Genomic DNA, 13870 nt, shown 5'->3' on the forward strand with positions numbered 1-13870 from the left:
GGGCGCCACTTGGCCCACCCCTTACGTAACAGCGCCCCCGAGAATTGTCAAATCCGGAGAGTATAAGCCGCGCTAGACGGACAAACGCCTGCACATAATTGGTCACAGCGTCAGCCAGTCACCATTGAGACCCGCCCAAATATTTGTGTGTGGCCGTTGCAGCCATTCAGAAAGGTTGTGACTTCGGGTTTTCCAAGCCGGGGCGGGGCCTGGCACTGGCCGAAGTCGCTGAGAGTGACTTGCGGGGCGGTAGGCCCCTAGTGCGCGTGAGCGACCCCGGTCCACCAGATACTTGACTGCCCCTGGCAGCGCCGCCAGGCCTCGGACCGCCGCATTGACCGGGAACGAGAGGGTCTGTCAAGTGGGGAGCACCAGGAAGACCACTTTGCGTAATATCGGGGAGCACCGGTTTTCTACCTCAAAGAGTAGAGGTACTTGGATGCCGACGATGGGAACCAAACTCCCAAGCCTCCCGCGAGAGTAGCCCTGCCAGAGGAGCGTTGAAGAGTGCATGTGTGGACCCTGAGAAAGAAGACATCTAGTAAGAAGGGCTGCTGGCGGCTAACTGGGATCATGTAAAAGCAGAGCCTAGCAGCCATTTCTACACAGGGACCCCTCAACCCAAGCTGCACTTCAGGGAGAAGCCTGGACTGAACTGCCTGCCTGCACCGCGTTCCTGCCATCCGAGTCAGCTCTTACAAGGGAGGTTCTGAACCTATTTCATCCATCAGCCAAAGTGACTCCGTTCTGACCAATCAGCATAGTACCTTTTGGACCAATCAAACTGTAAGGATTTGGAGCCCTCATTTGCATGAAGACAGACCAATCAGGGACCATGGGCGGGATTCCTGTTTACCATATTTTGCTGTGCATAATGCACACCCACGTGTTTGTGTGCCTTATACATGGGATTATTATACTCATTATTATACCCATGGTATGTGATCATTATACCCCTGTATAATGCACATCCTTGTTTTTCCCCTCAAAGTTTGGGCAAAAACGTATGCGCTGTACACCGTAAACTAGGTATGCAGGTCAGCTCCTCTGTCTCCCTTTCTATCAAAGACTGAATGACGACGCATTTCACCACCTTGCCCGCCCCAGAGCTGCCTTGCTCCTCGCAGCTCTGCGGTGTCACAATTGAGATGTTTCCCCCACCAACACATCCCAAACTGGGGATTCCTCTTGGCATTGAATTGGCACCAGTGGCCATTGGTTGATAAACATACCAGATCCAAAACTGGGGTTGGGGTTAGGTAGGGCAGTGATGAGTACTAGGAATTTACATTTGTCACAAATTCTGGTGCACACTCTGAGAAGGCCTCCCGTGACACTATAGCTTCTGGTCCTTTCGTCATTCTTACTTGTTTCTACCTCACAAGCCTGCACTGGATCTGGAATGCCTTTACCAGCTCTAACACTGCTCAAAAGCTTTCCACCAACTCAAGAGCCATTTCAGACTGAGTCAGGCCTGAACTCAGCCCGACCTGCGAGGCACACCCAATGCCGGTCTCATTCCCGTATTCCCGTCTCATCTGCTGCACTAGTCTGGTCCCCAGACTAGTTCTGAGACCGCTGCCCCTGGCTTTCATGCCTCCAAGCCTTTTCTTGCAATGGTGCCTTCTCTTGGGAGGCTTGTCCAACCTCCACCTAACTCTGTGTCTTACACTCTGACCAGATTGTTTGTTCAATTTTTGGTTGCTTTTGAAATTCTGGTAAAATGGCCATCTTGTTAGATGGCAGGCAGCCAAACCCTCCTAATGTTAATCCCAAGGGTAGGTTCTGCAGCCCAACTTCCTCCCCTCGCTGGAAACACTCCTAAACCACTTCCTTTTGTCCGGTTTGAATACACTTGGGAGTATAAGCCTCAATCAGTGTAAAAGGCAAGCAGGAAGTACTTTCTGCTGGCCACAGGTGGTCTTCCTTGGCACCTCTGGTTTGCAGGCTCATCACCCTCTCCAAAGCTTTTTTCCATCTCACTCTACTCTGTTCTTGGCAACCTTGCCCCTTCCCCAAGCTACACCGAGGACTCATATTTCTCCAGCTCAGACCTCTCCCCTGGCCTTCTGGTGAATGTATCCAATGCCCACTAGCCCCTGATGCCTCAGACACGTGCCAGTTAGAGTCCTTACAGCTGCAAATACCAGAACACCCAACTGAAATTGAGTTACGTGACAAGGTGTCTTCTCTCACAGGACAGGCCCCAGGGGTGACACCCCTAGCTCCATGCACTGCTTTACTTGCAATCCCTGGGTGCATTTCCAGGCTGGTAGCAAGGTGGCTGCTGCCATGCCAGGCACACCCAGATGTGACAATGTCTAACAAAACAAAGAGATCTTTTTCCGCCCGTGGTCTCCTGAAGAGCAGTAAGACCTTTCCCAGCAGCTCCCTAGAAGCACTAACCATGTGTCAGTGGACCATAAATGAGTCACTGGGTCTCCACCCGTAATCAGTCGGGCAAGCGGAATGAGTCTGCCACACTTAGCTCGGGCTGATGAAGATTCACCCTGGACCCCTGGACTTTAGGCAGAGGAGCGGCACGGTCGGGTTTGTGCTTGGGAGCCGTGACTGTGTGGAGGACAGGCCGTGGGGCTGAGAGAGTAGGAGAGCATTTGGGAAGCCGTTGCAGCAGTTCAGCGAGAGACAACTGCGTGGGTGTGATGGTGGACATGGAGAAGTGAGTGACTCCAGAGACGGTCAGAGGTGAACTGGACAGGACTTGGCCATGGATGAGATATGGGGCAGGGGGGTGAAGACAACAGGGTATCATGGGTGACACCTGGAGTTTCGGCTTGAGCTACAGGATGAATGATGAGGCCATTTGCTGAGATGAATCAGTAAACTGCATGGACTATGGGAGGGTGGGAGAGGGGGACTAGTTGTTCTGCATAGGTAATGTTTGGGGTGTTTCTGTAAGTGTCGCTGCTTGTGTGCCTGACACCCATTTACCTCTTCTTCATTGCTGACAGAGCCTTGATTTTTGCTGAGTCCTACCCTTCAGTGGGTCCCTGTCACTTTTAGATCAGAGACCTTACCATGGCTATGGGCCCAGCACGGCAGGGCCAGCACCTGTCCAGGCCCCTCTTGTCCCAGGTTCCAGCCACTCTTAATTCCTTGGAGGTATGACGCTCTCCCGTCCTGCCCCATCACTAGAAGGGGTCTTTGCACTGGATGTTTCCTTTGCCCGAAACATTTTCTCTCCCCTGTCCCACGCCTCCAATCTCAGTTCAGACGCCACTTCCTCAGAGCTCTTTTCTGTTTGCTTGGGAGATGGCTTCGTGTCTGTCTCCCACAGTACACTGCACGCTCGTGCATCAGAAGCCATGTCTGCTCGCTCTTCCTGGTTTCCCCAGCTTCCAGCCCAAGGCCTGGGTGTGGTAGGGATGTGGGAAATATTTGACAAAGGAAAGACAGAAGCAATTTAAAGTATATTTAAAACACCTGCCCAGCTGCATGGCCCCAGCTCTGTATCAAGAAAGTAGCTCATTATGAGGGCGATCTATTCAGAGGGGAATGAATGTGGAGGCCACCTGGAGGTACCGTACCCTTTAAGTCTAAAATTAAAGCACGGGGAAAGAAAGCCCACTGGTCCTAAAGTTTACCTATAAAACATTCTCAATCGCTTCACGTGACGTTCCTCATTCTAAGCTTTTGGAGCATACGTGGCGTCTGCGTCTAAAGACGAACTCTTCTTGCAGCAGGTGCATAGTTACGTGATCTCACTGAGCGTTCCCCGCCGGCTCATTTCCAGTCACCAGAACAGCCACCGAATCCATTCTTCCATCGGGTTCTGGGACATCAGTTGTACCAAGTAGACCACTGATTTACTACTAAAGGGAGGCCTCCCGGAAGGAAGGGGGAAAATCGTGGAGGAGTCGAAATGTGTTTGTATTTCAGATGCGGGCAAACACACGCAGGCCAGTATTTTCCCCCCGATCCGTTTGCCCCTGAAGCCTTTTGTGAAGGAGACCCCTAGACGGTGGGCACCGTCTGGCCGATTGCGCGTGCTGCTCAGGGCCCGTGAGGTGATTACACGGCTGCGCGCTTATATTTTAACGTGTCGGGAAAAAATAACATCCCAAAGCCATGATTTTTATGACTAGCGATGTTTAGGATGAGACCACAGTAGGCATTTAAGTTGTTTTAAGTGAATGGATTTAAGGGATCTTAAGTAATAGTTCTATAGTTAACAATAATCCGCAGGTATGGCAGCCATCATGAATTTTTGACAGTGATTAAAGTTTGCGAAAGTGTAAAGGGTGATGTGGCTTCTGTCCTGTCCACCTCCCCACTGATCATTGCCGTTCTTGCTCATCAACATCTCAAGTGTGCGTCCACTTTTTGTTGTACCCCATCTTCCCCCGTGACTCCTGGCCCTTGAGCGAGTCAGTGAATGGATGATTAGACAGACGAAGGGGTGAAGTTTACAGAACACAGCGTTTCAAATCTAAGTCAGAGGAGCTGATGGGCTACTGTGCATATGTTTACACCTTAAGGAAAATTAACCAATATACAATGTTGCAGCTCATAGTGGGCCGGAAGAGAACTGATTTCCTTTTATAATCAAACAGCACTTTGAACATGGCACGAAGCTACAAATAACCGCTGCTTCCTTAGCGTGCCCATCACGATCCCACCGGCCACAGGAGCAGTCTTCTCCTCCATTCCCGTTACCTTTGCAAGCCCACCTCCCTCTGTGGTTTCAAAGCACTTGGAAAGATGGTAAAGGCTTCACATTGGTTTTAGCTAGAGTGGCAGATTCAGAGAAAGAAAGCCAGCAAGAGAAAGCAATAGTCACCCACCGATAAATAATTCAGGGCTTGCTGTGGGAGGGCGCTGCGCCAGCCGTGGACCCTTCCTTTCTTAGAGTAGCTAAATAGCGATCCGTGAAAAGACAGGGTGTCTCAGCGAGTTGCAGAGTCTGCCACCCAAACCAAATGACATGGTCACTGTCATTTATTCCAGCTTTTCATTATGAAAATTTTCAGTCATATGAAAAAATAGAGCACAATGACCATGCTTACACTCTCCGCCTGGATGCAACAATGCATGATGGTTTTGCCGTATTTCCTCCTCCCAATTTTTTCCTCCTGAGTCACTTACAAAATGGTTGCGGTCAGCACGACCTTCTCTCCTGAGTACCTCAGCGTGTATGTATCTGCCAAGGACAAAGGCATCCCCCTAGAACTCCAGTTCTATCACCCTGAGAAAATTCCCCGAATCCCTAGCTTCATGCGCGTCAGCCCCTAGGTAAACTGCCCTAACTGTCCCATCACAGAAAGCTTGTGTGGTTATTGTCTTCCTAAGCCGGGAGCCAGTCAAGTTTCATCGACTGCGTTTGGCTGTTATGCCTCTTTAATCTGCTCACTCTAGAACAGTCCTTTCCCACCCCTGCCCCACGTGGACTATCTGAACAGACCAGGGTGTCTCGCATTCTGGATTTCTTGCGTGTTGTTTAGCTTGGTTCTCCATCGCTGTATTTCTTGTAAGCTGTAAGTTCTGAAGCCGTGATTAGATTCGGCGTTTCTAGCGGGTGCTTCATGGAGGAGGAGGTGACAATTCCTTGAGCTACTGATGCAGTGGCCCTGTACCGCAGTGATGACGCACCACGGCCTGTGCCGACACGCGTCACTTGAATGCCTGTCTGCTCCCGGAAACATTGTAACGGAACGCAGGCCCGGCCGCCCGCCGCCACATAAGCCAACAGTGGAGAGGCAGATGCTGATGGAAAGGAAAGGGGTTTATTTTCAGGTGCTGGCCACCTGGAAGATGGGGACTCATGTCTCAAAGTCCTTCACCCACAAGCTATGTACTAGAGTCCGCACTTGCAGAAACGAGGCCAAAAGAATGGCGGGGCGGGTCCTGTTTCCCACGGCTACGTCGCTAGTGAATTTGTACATTTTCAGGTGGGTGTGTTGGCTGTTCCTCCTCCCCACTCTAGAGGCTGACTTGCGACCCGCCCTTAGCACCACTGCTGGGCGCTTAAACGCGAGTCCAGTTGCACTAGGTGGCGAGGAGACGTGTTTGGAGGACACCAGGTGGCGAGCTGCGGTTGCCGTGCCAGCAGATGTGAGTGCGGGAAGCCACGGAACCTTAAGTAGGGTTCCTTATGCGGGTCAGCAACACCTGCTGCCTCCCCCCGTGGCCCTCGGGGCCCTGTAACTGGTGCATGTCAACTATGGCAATGTTCTCTCTCTCCCTCTCTGATGTGACAAGTTACCAAACATTCCTTAATGTGTGGAGAAGAGAAAAGAAAGACTCCATCACTTGCAGGAGCATTAAAGCCAGAGGCACTGTCACACTCCCTGGGAATGTGACTGGGCAAAGGTGACAGCAGAGACCCTTACTGTCTGCATTTTCCCCAGTGACAGGCAGCAGTTTCTCCTGACACTATTTATATGGTGCTTCCCTTTCAATAGAGGCTTAAAGACAAACCTCTCCCCACCCCCCATTGAGGCTCCAAGCAGGGAAGGCCTGGGGAGTTTAAGTAACTCAAGGGGAGTCCACCGTAACCCGTCCTAGTGGGTGGTCGAGTGCCCTCTGGTGGGCAGCAGGAAGAATGCATGCTGCAAAGCAGAAATTAAACTTTCTCAGAGAGTATATGGACATTTATTTAGTTACTTACTTTTAGAGATGAGGAGGGAGGGAGAAAGAGAGGAAGAGAAACATTAACGTGCAAGAGATTTGGTTGCCTCTTGCCCAGCTGGGGACCTGGCCTGCAACCCAGGCGTGTGCCCTGACTGGGAATTGAACTGGCGACCTTTTGGTTTGCAGGCTGCGCTCAGTCCACTGAGCCACACCAGCCAGGGCAGTGTATGGACATTTTAAACAAGTCCATGCTTCTAAACCAAATCCTAATCTGCATTCCTGAAAAATTCACTCCCGGAAGAATTTTATGTTTCTGTTAGACGAAGTGCTTAACGGTCCCCAGCAGGCGAGCAGCCCTCTCGGGGTCCAGGTACACAGAGAGGAGCAGTGGGCTCGGGAGAAACATTGTCACTGACCCTTCCATCTGAGATCCTTAAACACCCTCCAAGGATCATCTCAGAAACCCTTCCCTAGGGCGGCGCCACCCACGAAAGTTCATGCCTTTAACGCCCAGTCCCCCCGTAGGTGTCTGTCTCGCACCCGGCTTCGCCCTCCACAGCCACATCCCTCCCACCTCCATCAAAATCAGGACTTGGATTCTTCATTCCCTAAAACAGAGATGACTAACGACCCTTCAACCCTTCACACACCTGAGGCTCCAGGCCCCAGTGGTGGCGTCTCCAGCCCTGGCCCGGAGCACAGTGCTGGTTCCGTTCTCCACAGGAGGTGGTCTGAGGGGAGGAGGGACAGGAAGCAATCAGGAGAGGTTGCGGGCTGGGAGTGACAGGCGATGGCTGCACCCCTCCTGACACCGCCCAGTTGTCAGGCCCCAAATATGCCCACGTGACTAGGGATGGGGTTGACTAGCTGGGGTCTGGTGTCTCTGACCCACTTGTGTTTGGGTAGAAATGCAGGGGCGGCGGTGTCCCTGGGAAACCCCCCACTCCTGTGACCCCGGTCCCTCCAGAGTTAGCCCATCACCCAGGGCCGCGCAGGCAGCCTCTTAGGAAAAATGCTTACTGTAGGCACTGAGCCAGCCGGGCTGCCCTGGCCGTGCCAGTCAGGTTGCAGCTGGCTCCTGCCTGCCGGAAAGCTGGTGACCACAGGCCAGGAGCCCTGTGGGGTCAGTGGGGGAACTCCAGCTTCTAAGAGGGTTGGGGGAAGACCACAACCCAGACCACATGCCACTCACACCTTCACCACCGAGGCTACGTTTCCCGGTGTCTTTCTGCCTTAACTCACATATCACGGGGTTCGGGGGTGGGGGGCCCCCATCTGCCACAGTCATTAACTCTTAGCCAGTTTTCAACAGGAAATGGGCTGATTAGAGGGTGTGTCGCTATGCTTCCCTGGCAGTAAAATGCAAGGTCGCACACAGAGAGGAAGGGGAGCAGGGGATTATGTCGCAAAACAGATGATCCCAAGGCGATCCCAAGGCGTTCATATGCCTCCACTGTGACCACCACGACCTCTGACCTCTCACCTGGACAACAGTACCAGCCTCCTGGCTGGGGCTCTCACTTCCCCTGCCTCCCCTTAGTCTGTTCTTAACAGGAGGGTGAGAGTGAGCACAGTAAGCCTCAAATCAAGGCATGCCGTGCTCTGCTTGGACCCTCCACTGGTTCCCATTTCATGCAGAATAAAGGCCAATAAGATCCCTGGTGACCTAGCTGCCACCCACCCACCCATCCCCACTCCCTCCCTGACTTCATCCCCTGGCACATTTCCTTCCTCACTCCACTCTAGCCTCCAAGGCCTGGGCAGCTCCTGGAACATTCCAGGCACGCTCCTGCCTCAGGGCCTTTGCACTTGCTGTTCCCTCGGCCTGTGACCCTTCCCCCGTTCACTCTCTCTCCATGTCAGCCTTTCCCCATCAATACACAGTATTGGTTACACTGTGGGCTTCCGATGCTGACGCAGGACAAGTGGCACGGCTAGTTAGTTTGTTCTCAAACGTGGTAAAGAAATCTGCCCGACCTCTGCTGACACCAAAACATTGCAATTGCCAAAACACAATTATTTTTGCAACACATGTATTTCACTTTAAAATGATCATATGGCTAGCTGGCCGAGACACAATTGTGAGTAACTAGATTTATTTTTTCACTGTAGGATTTCACTAGACTGGGGACCAGAAATTGGTACTTTAACCGTAAGATTTCCATGGCCACATATGTGGCAAATGTAGTTCTGTGATTTCTTTTTTTTTATGTTATATAGTTTCCTTTAAGAAAAACACTGTTGGGGGGGGTGGCTGACAGATAAAAGGCTGCACCTAGTTAATGTGCACAACTTGAGTTTGGAGATAAGTGTGCGCCCGTGCAACCGGCACCGTAACCCAGGCCGTGACATGCCCGTCGCCTCCGAGTTTCCTCCCACACTACTTTTCACGGTAGGAACGCTCGCCGTAAGATCCGCCCTTTCGGCAGAAGTCTGCGTGTGCGGATTCCTACCTGGAGCTGCACTGTGTTGCTGGCTGCAGGCGCTGTGCTGCCCAGGGCCCTGCAGGACACGGTCGTCTTGGAGAGCAGACTCTGCCTCCCCCTCCCCACCGCCCCCCCCACCCCCCAAGCCACCCTTCGACTCTCTGCGAGTCACGAGTCATGAGTTGGGCCATTTCAGATTCCGTGTGGAGTAAACTTTCTCCAGTTCTGGCTCACTGCACTCAGCGTGACTTCCAGGGCCCGTACCTCAATCCCAGCTTCAAGAGAGCCAGGACTGACCAATCAGAAGCTTCCATTTCCTCCCACTCTGCACCTCCCCATTGGTTTAAGGGCTGCCAAGTGATACAAATTAGCCTAAGGGGTCTGCACCCTGGAGTTTTGGCCTCCGGCAGAAATCTTGGGGCCAAGAGACTGGGTGACTCCTCCCTGGACATCACCTTCGGGGAGACCAAGTTCTTCCAGTCTCCCAGAGCAGCCGGCTCCCAGCAGGCCAGGCCTCTGCCACATCAGCTGCCTGGGGCTGTGGTGGGGGAGGGGAGGGCCACCACTTCACAGCATCACAGACGCCAAAAAAAAACAGGAAACAATCCAATGAAAAGCCAAGCTCTCCACAGTCGCTTCCCCTGCACAGGGAATTGGGCCCCGGCAGGTGTCTGCGAGGATTCTGTGACCTGTCTTTGCTCACAGTGTGTTGAACGTAGTAACAGAATTCCCTAAGCCATGGGCTCCAGGCGAAGGGGCCGGGAGAGAACGTGAACGCGTGAACCCAGCCACGTAGGAGCCGATGATAGACCTAGCACTCGTGGTGTGCCGTGGCCAGGCCTCGTGCCTGCCCCCTTATGGCGCTTCCGAAACAACACGGGACAAAGCGCCGTGGCCAAAGGTGGCCCCCAGGCCCCCGGTTGGCAGCCCCCACCGAGCAGCCCAAAGACCACGCACCACGAACAATTCTGGGCAATTTAGCAGTGTCTCTGTGTTTGGGTGGTGGAACCAAGGAAAGAAACCTAGAAACACGGAGGAAACCCTGAAAAACGTGTCCTTTTCCTGTGAGGGCTAAAGAGTAGGTATATGTAGCATTTGACTTCAAAAAGCTTGCAATCTGGTCAGAAGGGTGGCAGGCCCGGGCCCTGCTGGGCTCTGTCACAGGGACAGGAGGTGCCGGAGGTGCACACTGCCACCGCCCCTTGAGTAACCTGACGTGTGAACTTTGGCGAGAAACCCAGGACAGGAAAGAGGCCGCTTTTCGCTTAGGAACACTCTCCCCTCCAGTCCCCTTGGTTTAGCTGGTGGCCCCCGAAGGCGCCCAGGGCCTGTCCTTTATTCAGGAGAAGGGCCGCGTGTGGTCTCCGTCACTTGGCACCCGCAACCCCGCAGCCGAGTGCCATCTTCGGTATTTGCAACATGCCTCCTAGAAATGGGAGGCCAGCCCGCCCTGGGATAAGGAGTCTGTCCACAGCTGTGCCCTGCTGTGTATTTGTTCTCCTGCTCTCCTGCTCTCCTGCCACCGCCACTGGATGTGAGCAAAGCTCCGCGAGCCACTGCCATCGGAGCCAGTGGCTGCCGGGAGGTAACAGAGCGCCGTGGTGCCCGGCAAACAATCCCCCCAGCCTCGGAGGGTCTCGATGCCGGGGCATGTCATGCTGGCTGGGTAGGCTCTGCCCCAATCTCCACTTCCACCCGAGGCGGCGGCTGCGTGGCGTGAGAAGGCCGCACGACAGATGGGTGTGACGACAGGCTCTTCGGGGACACCGCGTTTGGTTTGAGAGCCACGGGGACAATGTGAGGAGTCTCCTGTGATGGCAGCAACTTGTGCTCGTCCCTTCCCTTTTGCAAACGACTCACCCAGCAAGTCCACGCAACAGTGCAGGGAAAGGCAGGGATGGGGTCAAAGGAGCTGAAATAGGGATGTGACCGACCTCGCACACCCTGGGCCTGAAACTGAGGGTCCTCGTGATTCTGACTGGAGTTGAACTGGGAGTCAGAACTGTCGCTTTCCTCCTCCTCTCTCTCCCACGCTCCGCTGCCCTGCCGTGACTGCTCCCTCACCTCGAGGGTCTCTGACCCCGGCTCAGAAGGCAGCAGCCAGGTTCACACGGAACGTCACAGGTTCCCACCCCAGACAGGCTAACAATGACGTCTCAATCTGAATTATGTTTCAGCTCCTGAGCCTAAGACGGATGACCCCTGGCCACTGCTCCTTGAAACCAATTCTGGCTGCAGAAGCTGACCTTGGAATTCTTTCTCCTCAAGCCCTAAAGAAATGATTTCTTACCTTTCGCTCACCCCTGACCAATCAGCTCCCAGCTCAGCACCCAAGACCTCAGCGATCTTTCTCAAGCCCCAAAGATATGATTTCTTACCTTTCGCTCACCCCTGACCAATCAGCTCCCAGCTTAGCACCCCAGGCCTCAGCAATCTTTCTCAAGCCCCAAAGATATGATTTCTTACCTTTCGCTCACCCCTGACCAATCAGCTCCCAGCTTAGCACCCCAGGCCTCAGCAATCTTTCTCAAGCTCCAAAGATATGATTTCTTACCTTTCACTCACACCCCTGACCAATCAGCTCCCAGCTCAGCGCCCAAGACCTCAGCAATCTTTCTCAAGCTCCAAAGATATGATTTCTTACCTTTCGCTCACCCCTGACCAATCAGCTCCCAGCTCAGCGCCCAAGACCTCAGCGATCTTTCTCAAGCCCTAAAAATATGATTTCTCACTCTGCTCACCCCTGACCAATCAGCTCCCAGCAGGACCCCCAACCCCTACCCTTGTAATTTTGTGATTTTGCTCTATAGATTCTGTAACCCATAGGCCGCTGAGGCAGTTCTTCCAGACCGCCTCCGACTGGCGGATTCTAATAAACTGATCAATGCCTTTCTTTACTGCAAACCCGGCTCCTGTGCATTTTTGGCAGAACTTAAGTCCTGGGGTTTGGTACCACCTCCACGGGCAGAGGGCCATGAACGCTTCCTGCGAGACTCAGACTCCGGTGCTGCTTTGGCTGGGCCGCAGTCACTTTGCAGCGCGGGCCCCTGGAGGGGTGGGCACTGTGGGCACGCAGGGTTCACCTGGAGCATGCGGACACATGGGCTGGGTTAGGCCGACCGTGCGCTGTGGCTCCACCCCGTCCGGTTCCTGGCACCCCATGTGTGTCCCGATGCCCCCACACTTTCAGGAGCCCCGCAGGGTCAGAGTTCATGCCTCACTTTTGCCCTTGGTGACATCCTTCACGAGGGCGCACAGCTGCCTCCCTCTGCACAGGTCACCATTCGGGTCTCCCCACCCAGCCCTCCTAGCCCCTCCCCTCCCCAGTCCAGCAACACTGGAGGACCCCAGCTACGGTGGCCCGGACAAAGGCCTCTGCCTCTGCCACAAAGTCTTTCTGTTCCTGGGAAAGACAGGAAAAGAGCCCCAGGGGAAGGGGCTGCAGGTGCTGCTCTTGCAGGAAGAGCCTCAGCTTCCCCACCTGTGAAATGAGGAGACTGGTTCCCTCCACCCTTCCAGCTCTCAGCTCTGACTCTAACGAGCTCAGCCAGAAAGGGCTGGAAGGATAAAAAGATGTGATCCTCCGAGTTCGCAGGAGACCTGAAGGCCTGGGGAGGCAACGTGAGGTTTCCGGTCTCACTGCTAGTTAGCTGCTGGCTGGCGGGGTGCGTGGAGGGTGGGGAGTGGGGCCTGAGTGTGTGTGCACACTTGTGCGTGGGGGGGGGGGGCACGAGTGGCAGGGGGCCGAGAGGGTGGGAGGGGCCCGCGAGGCACAGAGACGGACTCTCTGCTTTCACAGTTCACCCCAGAGAGTGTTCTCGGCTGCACAGGTGGAACTGAAGATAAATGGATTAGCCAGGTGAATAAACCTGGATTAAAAACTTTCTGAAAAATCAATTTGAGAGAGAATATTTGGGCAAATAAACTACGATCAGCCATGTCAGATGGCCTGAAGAAATCGATGCCGTGAGCCTGGTAGACAATTTCTGACCCACGGCTGCCTTGGCCTCCGGGCCGGGGATAGGCACCTCAGTAATTGCACTGTGGGATGAGGCCAGGCCGGAACGCAGGCATTAAAGGTGATGTTTCTGCCACTGAAAATTAATTTCTTTGCTGACCAACAAAGACCAAAATAGTTTCAGAATTTTAAGGATGGCGAGACCTCATAAAATTGTTTACACTTTTCTCGCCGCCCTGACTTTAGACGTGGAACCTGCTTGGAAATGAGGGAGAAACGGGCCCCTCCGTCCCTAGGCAGGATGCTCCGATCACAGATGCAGCCGGACGATGTTCAGAGGCCCCATTCCCAAGCGTCCGAAGCCTCAGGAGCAGAGGGGAAGGGAGGGCCAAGAGAGTGGCAAGTCCGAGGGCTTCTCTTCTCTGGACTTGCCACACGCAAGCCCAGGGGGAGGTTAAAGAGAAGCAGCTTTGGCGCCAGAATGAGTCAGCGCAAGAAGAGACCCAGCCCACTGTGGAAACGAACGCAGACCTAGCACCCCAGCAGGAAGGGGAGGGGAGGTGCGGTCAGCCTGGAGACATGAGTGATTTGAAGGACCCAGAAAGGACCACAGAGTAGCCAGGACAATCTTTTTATTTTAATCCTATAAATTAATTAATTTATTCTAGAGAGTTGGGAAGGGAGGGAGAGAAACACTGTAAAATCTGAACGAGAAGGGGAACAACTCCTGACCCAGGGGGCATCCGACCTGCCAGGTGCCAGGCTCTTGGCTGGTTTCCCCACACGTCCCTGGCCTCAGCCCCGGGACCTCCTCTTTCCCGTCCACACCCTCTCACTGGGTGACCTCATCCAGCCTGCACATCGATGGCTCCCCATCTGAGCATCCAGCCTGCTT

Source organism: Desmodus rotundus, chromosome 12 (assembly GCF_022682495.2).
Source record: "Desmodus rotundus isolate HL8 chromosome 12, HLdesRot8A.1, whole genome shotgun sequence".
NCBI classification, from domain to species: Eukaryota; Metazoa; Chordata; class Mammalia; order Chiroptera; family Phyllostomidae; genus Desmodus; species Desmodus rotundus.